Genomic DNA, 7,277 nt, shown 5'->3' with positions numbered 1-7,277 from the left:
CAGAAATAAGACACTCAAAGATCAAACACAACACAAATACAGGACTTAATAAAATGGGCAGCCAGCCCACAGGTTACTTGTTGGTAGACTGACTGTGGGTGAGGGGCTGCCATTCTAGGAAGTTTAAAAGAAGAAAAGGAAACAAAAAGGATAAAGTAGTGCAACTAAATCAAGCCACACAGGATAGATTTGGGATATAAGGTCCCCTGCCTCTTTTGCCTTCTTCCAAACAGAAGGCGCATGGCCCGGCCATAAATTCCAGCAGCACACACAGGAATGAGTGAACTGCCCCCTCCCTGATGATAGGCCAGCTCTTTATTCTTTTATCTTATTTCCTTTATTTTTTATTAATCTTTGTTTCAAACTTTATTCCCAGCTTCAGCTTAGTTGGCTGCAAAGAATAAATTATATGCAAACAAAACCTGAAAAGAGCTGCAGTGTCCAAGGGGCTTGGGCTTAAAAAATATTAGAGATCTAGATTTTAGATTTCAGATCCATTAAAAAAGGCAATTTTAAAAAACAGTCATAATATAAAACAGCAGGTCGTAGTAACTTCTTCCAAGTTTTATCTTTTTCAGAAGCTGACTCAGTTCAGTTTGCCTCATTCGTAGCAGCCTCATCAAAATTCTCCACAAGATCTGGAGCTTCATCGTCATCATCCTCTCCAGTAGCAAGCTGTGCTTTTCCATCCACAGATTTTCTGGGCAGAGCTTCAGCCAGTCTCCTTAAACTAGTCAGACTGTCTGCACCACGCTGGTTCAAGATGCTGGGCAGCATTTCTGTCAGTTGTTTCGTCTCAATATGGCCTTAATAGTGAAAGTGTTTGCTGCCAGAGATGCCTGAACTTTTGGGTTGTTGAAGTGGATAATTGTTCCTTGGTTTGTAAACATATTCACCTCTTCAGTACCACAGATATTGTTTACCCCTAACTTCTTTAATGAGAACTGAAGTTTGTTTTGTTTTGTTTTTTATCATCTGCTGTGGCTGTTCTATGAACCACCTTCTTTCTGAGAGAAGTTCCTTTCCCACCACTGTGCACTTGTGCCTGCAGTTTGGTGAGTTTTTCTTGGTTCATGATAGTTTTTTTCACCTTGTTGGAGTGGATATGGGGCAGCACAGGGGACCAGGGTTGGCGATCAGGGTGTCTCTGGAAGACCAGCTGAGATTAGGAACACACACGTGGGGATGCAAGATGGCAGCTGGAGCCTTTCCTTTCATGTACCACAGAGCTAACTGGAATTTCTCAGGACAATATTAAAGACTACAGGGAAAACTAACTCCTCCCCATGACCTGTCACTAGAGGATGCCAGAACTAAACAGCCTTATGTTGTGGGATCATGCCCCCTGAGCTGTCCCTATGCCAGGGGCAGGGAAAGAAAGTCACTCCACAGCACCCCACCCCATCTTGCTCATCAAGAGGTTACATACTACAGTAGAGGCAGGAGGTGGTGGTGGATGCACTTGTGAAAGCACAGAGTGGAATAGCAGGACCCCCTTCCACCTTGCCCTGCTACCTGTAGATTCGGGGAGTTAAGCAGCACTGCACCAAGGAGTGAGAGGATTCTTGCTCCCCTTGGTAGAGGAGTAAGAATTGGGACTGAGTAGCCTCGGAATTCACCTGCAGGAACAGAGACTCAGACCACATTATAGCATCCAACCCTATCCTTTAACAAGTGACCTGACAGGCCAGAGACTTGCCAGTAGAAGTGGAACACAGGAGGTTGTGCAAGTAACAGGAGGAGACAACTGTACATGGGATTGGGAGCAGCCTCCTGTCTCTGGCTGAGGGTGGCACAGCAACTGGGAGAGAGACAAAGAGAGAAACAGAGTAAAGAACTGGCAGGCTGCTAAGGGACATACGAAGTATTGAATGAATGCTGTAGTCTCGGTCCCTCACATGTGGAGGCCAAAATCAGCCCCCACATCCAGCACAAACTCTATGACAGGCTTAGCAATATTATCAGGAGTTTGGGGCTCTCAGTGGACACTAGAGAAATTTTATATTTTATTGTATTTTGATTTTGTTTTTCTTCTTTATTTTCTGCGTTGTTTCATCCTCCCCACTCCATATATCTATATCTATAGATAAATAGATATACAGATATAGATGTGTGTGTGTGTGTGTGTGTGTGTGTGTGTGGTGCTGGGAATTAAACCCAGGGCCTTATGCATGGAAGGCAAGAACTCTACCACTGAGCCACATCCTCAGCTGCAATATTTTTGTTAAATCTATTTGTCTTCTTTCTTCCTTCTTCAATACTCTCACTTTATTTCATTATATTTTTCCATGAGTGAATATTCTCTCTAAGCTTTCTGATTAACTTTGATAATCCTTTGCTTACTCCTTTATTTTTTCTCTTCTGCACACTTCCCTAGTTTTCCAAAGCTTGCATGATCATCCTTTGTTCTTCAGACTTGCTTCTACTATATTTTTTGTTATTTATCCCTGTTTTAATCAAAATCCTTTTAAATTTCCCCACCACAGGGTAAACCCACATTTCCAGTGGAAAACACTTTGTGTATAAGCTTACAATTTATGATGGATTTTGACATATAACTGTAGATCTTGCTCCTATGGTTAAAGATACCAAATTAATAGCTACCACAGTTTGCCAGTTTCTAAGATGTGCTTGAAGCTACTGTTACTGCTAGTTGTAATATTTGTTGCAATGAGTTCTTCTTTTTATAACAATCCTGAGAAGCTTTGGGCTAACTACTTCACCACAGCTCAGTACCAAGGACAGAACTGAACCAAAGAGATACCAACATTTCTCCCATAATAAACTGGGAATGTAGGATCTTGGGGAAGATCCTTAAGAACCTCCTACGCATAGAATACATCCCTGAAGAACAGACATTTACAAGGGAAGCCTTGATATTAGTGATAAAACTTTCTACTAAAAAAACCTATAAGAATCAACACAGGAAAAATTAAAAATAAAAATAGAAAATGACAAGACAAACGTGCAAAATGTAACCTCAGACATCCATCCCACCCATAATACAAGAGAAAACAAGATAGAGAAAAATTGAAGATATACCAGAAATTTCTGAAATGATAGTGACAAAAGTAAAGAAACAAATTCATCAGTCTGTAGAAGAAATGAGATCAGAAATAATCTTTCAGGTGAAAAAAAGGAAATGGTGGCCATAAGAAAGGACTTGATCAGAAAATCTAGAGTAGACATAGATAAGCAAAAATAGAGGACCATAAAAAATGACGTCAAGCATGAATTCCTAACATTGGAAACAAACAGAATGCATGAAAGCAATTTAAACATATCCAGGAAATTGAAAATTCCATTGAAATTTTGCAAGACCACATGAATGAAACTACAGATAGACTACTAGATTTTGAAGACAGGATTGGGGTTAGAGATCATGAAAGGAATGATTACTGAAAAATAGCAAGAGATAAGGAAAAATAATTCAAAAGCTGTAAGAAAAGCAATCTAAGTTTTATTGGTGTCAAGGAAAAAGCAGGAGCTAGCATAAATGGCATAAAAAGACTATTTGCAGAAGTAATAGCAGAAAATTTCACAAGCATAAGAAAAGAATCTGACATACAAATAATATGTGAAGCATATAAAACTCCAGTTACCATGAGCAAAATAAATCTACACCAAGGCACAGAATAATCACTATGTCATAAATTTAACAAAAGAACAGAGTGTTAAAATCTGATAGAGAAAAGAAGCAGATCATCTATACAGGAAAGCCCATGGGAATCATAGAAAACTTCTCAATGCAAACCCTCAAGTCAAGAAGAATTTAGAGTATAGTATTTCAAATCCTAACCCTCAAGTCAAGAAGAATTTAGAGTATAGTATTTCAAATCCTGAAAGAAAAAAACTTCCGGGGCTGGGGATTTAGCTCAGCGGCATAAGTGCCTGCCTTGTAAGCAGGCAGTCATGAGTTTGATCCCCGGTACCGATAAAAAGGAAAAAGACCAAAAAAAAAAAGCTAAAAAAAAAAAAAAAAAAAAAAAAAAAAAAGAAAAAAACTTCCAACCCAGGTTGATGTAACCAGGTTGATGTGTAAAACTACCTTACAAATAAATGGAGAAATAAGATACTTCCATGATAAAGCACAACTAAATAAATTCATGACTACCAAACCATCTCTACAGTGTGTACTGAAAGATATTCTAGACAAAGATTTAAAATGACCAGAATTCCAAAAACACTAATAGAAAGAAATCACTAGGCAGAGCAAGTAATTAAACAGGGGGAAAGCAGGGAACCATTAGCATGAAAATAATATCATAAAAATAAATCAATGCATCTCAGCTATAACTATCAATATAAATGGTCTCAATTCTCCAATCAAAAGAAAGAGATGGATAGAGTGAATCAAGAAAACAAGATGCAATAATATGCTGTATATAAGAAACACATTTAGCTCAAAAAGAAATTTATGTGCTGAAAATCAAAGGATGGAAAACAATACTCCATTGCCAAAGGAACTGAGAAAAAACAAGGGGTAACTATTCTATTTTCACACAATGTGAACTTCAAATCAAGAATGATCAAAGTGCTAAAGAAGGTCACACATACTTGTTAGGGGAAAACTTCAGGATGAAGAAATAACAAACATAAATATGTATGTACCAAATACAGGAGCACCAAACTATATAAAAACATTAATGCACATGAAAAATCAAATAAGTACTAACACAGGGAAACTTAATATCCACCATCACAAACAGGTAGATCGACCAGAAAATATCAGCAAAAAGTATCAGAACCAAATCAATCCTGTGAACAAATGACTTAGTAGGTGTTTCTCAGCTCTGCATGGGATGTTCTCTAAAGTAGATCACATATTAGCCCATAGAACATGCTTAAGTAAATGCAAAGGAATTGAAATTATCCCATGCATATTATGTAACCATAGCTCAAAAACTCCTTAAACAATTAAATGGAAATGCCATATCAAAACTTATGGGATAAAATGTGTCTTAGTTACTTTTCTTGTTTCTTGGACAATATACAGAACATCCACAAGTAAAGAGAGGAAAGGTTTATTTAGCTCACAATTTGTGGACGTTTCATGCTATAATCTGCTGGTGACAAGGCACAGTGGTACATGGCTGAGGGGCAACAGTTCATGGTGGAAGATGCCAAAAGCAACCAGCGCAAAAACGAGAAAAGGGGGAAGTAAGCCTCTCTTCCTTCCTTATATTGTATGCAGGCTCACATCACTAATCCTAGCACTAGACAATGAACCAATCAGAAACTCTAGATTCAGCCATCTCGGAAAAGCCCACCACCATGACCACATGAGGCTTTGGGGAGACATCCTGACAGAAACTACAGCATAATGAAAGAAGTTCTAAGAGGGGAAATTTATAGCAGTGAATCTTCACATCAGGAAAACAGAACCAGCTCATATAAGTAACCTAATGTTGCACCTCAACCTTCTAAAAAAGAAGAGTAAATCAAGCCCAAAGCACATATAAAGGAGGTAATTAATTATAAAGGTCACAGCAGAAATTAGTGCCATTGAGACTAAGAAAATTGTATAAAATTTAAGGAATCCAAGAGTTGTTTCTATGAAAGATTAAATGAAATGGATAAACTCTCAGCCAATCTTATCAAAAAAAGAAAAGATTCAAATTCATGAAATTAGGAATGAAAAGGAGGAAATCATTGGGGATCCTATGGAAATTCAGAAGACCATCAATACTTATTTCAAAAGCCTTTATTATAATAGAATAGAAAACACAGAAAAAGATGTACAGATTCCTAGAAACATATGGATTACCACAGTTGAATCAAGACTGCATAAGAATTCTAAATAACCTAATATCAGTTAATGAAATTTAAAATGTAATTAAAACTTGCCAATGAAGGAAAGTTCAGGTCCTAATGAATTCACTGATAAATTCTACAAGCAATTTAGACAAGATCTGATGCCATTGTTCATCAAAATCTTCAGTAAAATTGAAAGAAAAGTAGCATTCCTTAACTCAGTCCTGCAGGCAAATATTGCCATGATATCAAAACCAGAGAAAGATTTAACCAAAAAAGATAAATATAGGCCAATCTACCGGACAATCTCTCCTCAGTAAGATACTGTCAAACAGAATGCAGCAAATCATCAAGAAAATTATACAGGATGACCAAATGGGATTCATCCCAGGAATGCAGAGGTGGTCCAACATATACAAATCAATAAATGTAATACACCACATCAACAGAGCAGAAGACAAAAACCACATGATCATCTCAATAGATGCAAAAAAAGTACTTCACAATAGAGAAAACCCATTGTTAATAAAAAAATTCCAACAGAAAGTTGGAATAGATGGTCTTTATCTCAATCTGATAAAAGCTACCTATGGCAAACCAATAGCCAACATTATAGTAATAGGTCAAAAATTGAGAGATTTTACTCTTAAATCAGGAATAAGACAAATATTTCCACTATCATTACTTGTATTCAACATAGATCTCAGAACATTAGCCAGAGAAGCTAGACAAGAGACAGAAATAAAAGAATAAGGATAGGAAAGGAAGAGGTTATATTGTCATTATTTGCAGATTACAAGATATTCTACATAGAAGATTCCAAAACTCTAACAAATATTTCTATATTTGATATACAAATACAATAATATGGGTGAATGTAAAGTTAATTCTCAAAAATCAATAGCATTCCTGCACACAAGTAACAAACTCATTGAGGAAAAATCAGGAAAGCAATCCCTTTCACAATAGCTTTCAATAAATTAAATATTTAGGCATAAATTTAACAAAAGAAATAAAGGATCTCTGTATTTAAATCTATAGTACTACTCTTAAAAAGGAGATATAAGAAGAAATCAGAAAATAGATATTCCTTGCTCTTGAGTAGGAAGACCCAACATGATAAAAATGATCACACTCCCAAAATTATTATACAGATTTAATGCAATCTCAATCAAAGTGCCATTAACATACCTCACAGAATTAGAGAAAACAATCCTCTAATTTGTCACCGGAAGAGAACTCAAAAAGCAAAAGCAATTCTGTGCAATAAATGCAAGTCAAGAGTCATCACAATGCCTTACTTGAAGTTACACTGCAGAGCTACATCATAGTTCTGGGAAAAAATACAGACCAGAGGATCAATGGCAGGTTAGAAGATGCAAAAACAATTCCAAACACCTTCAGCCACCTGATCTTTGACAAAGGAGTCATATATGTTCACTGGGAGAAAGATAGCTTCATGAATAAATAATACTGTAAAAACTGCCTTGCCATGTGCCAAAGACTGAAACCAGACCCATGTC

The 7,277-nt window shown here is 36.8% G+C and overlaps 1 pseudogene; it reads right to left on the bottom strand.

The window, feature by feature from the left end:
* Positions 1–553: 553 nt before the first annotated feature.
* LOC100720787 (transcription factor BTF3-like) lies at positions 554–1,087 on the bottom strand (annotated as a pseudogene).
* Between the last annotated feature and the right edge of the window lie 6,190 nt (positions 1,088–7,277).

The sequence above is a fragment of the Cavia porcellus genome, unplaced genomic scaffold (genome assembly GCF_034190915.1).
Source record: "Cavia porcellus strain 051 isolate PalLab524CR breed Dunkin Hartley unplaced genomic scaffold, mCavPor4.1 scaffold_3, whole genome shotgun sequence".
NCBI classification, from domain to species: Eukaryota; Metazoa; Chordata; class Mammalia; order Rodentia; family Caviidae; genus Cavia; species Cavia porcellus.
This window is presented reverse-complemented; position numbering and strand designations above follow the sequence as displayed.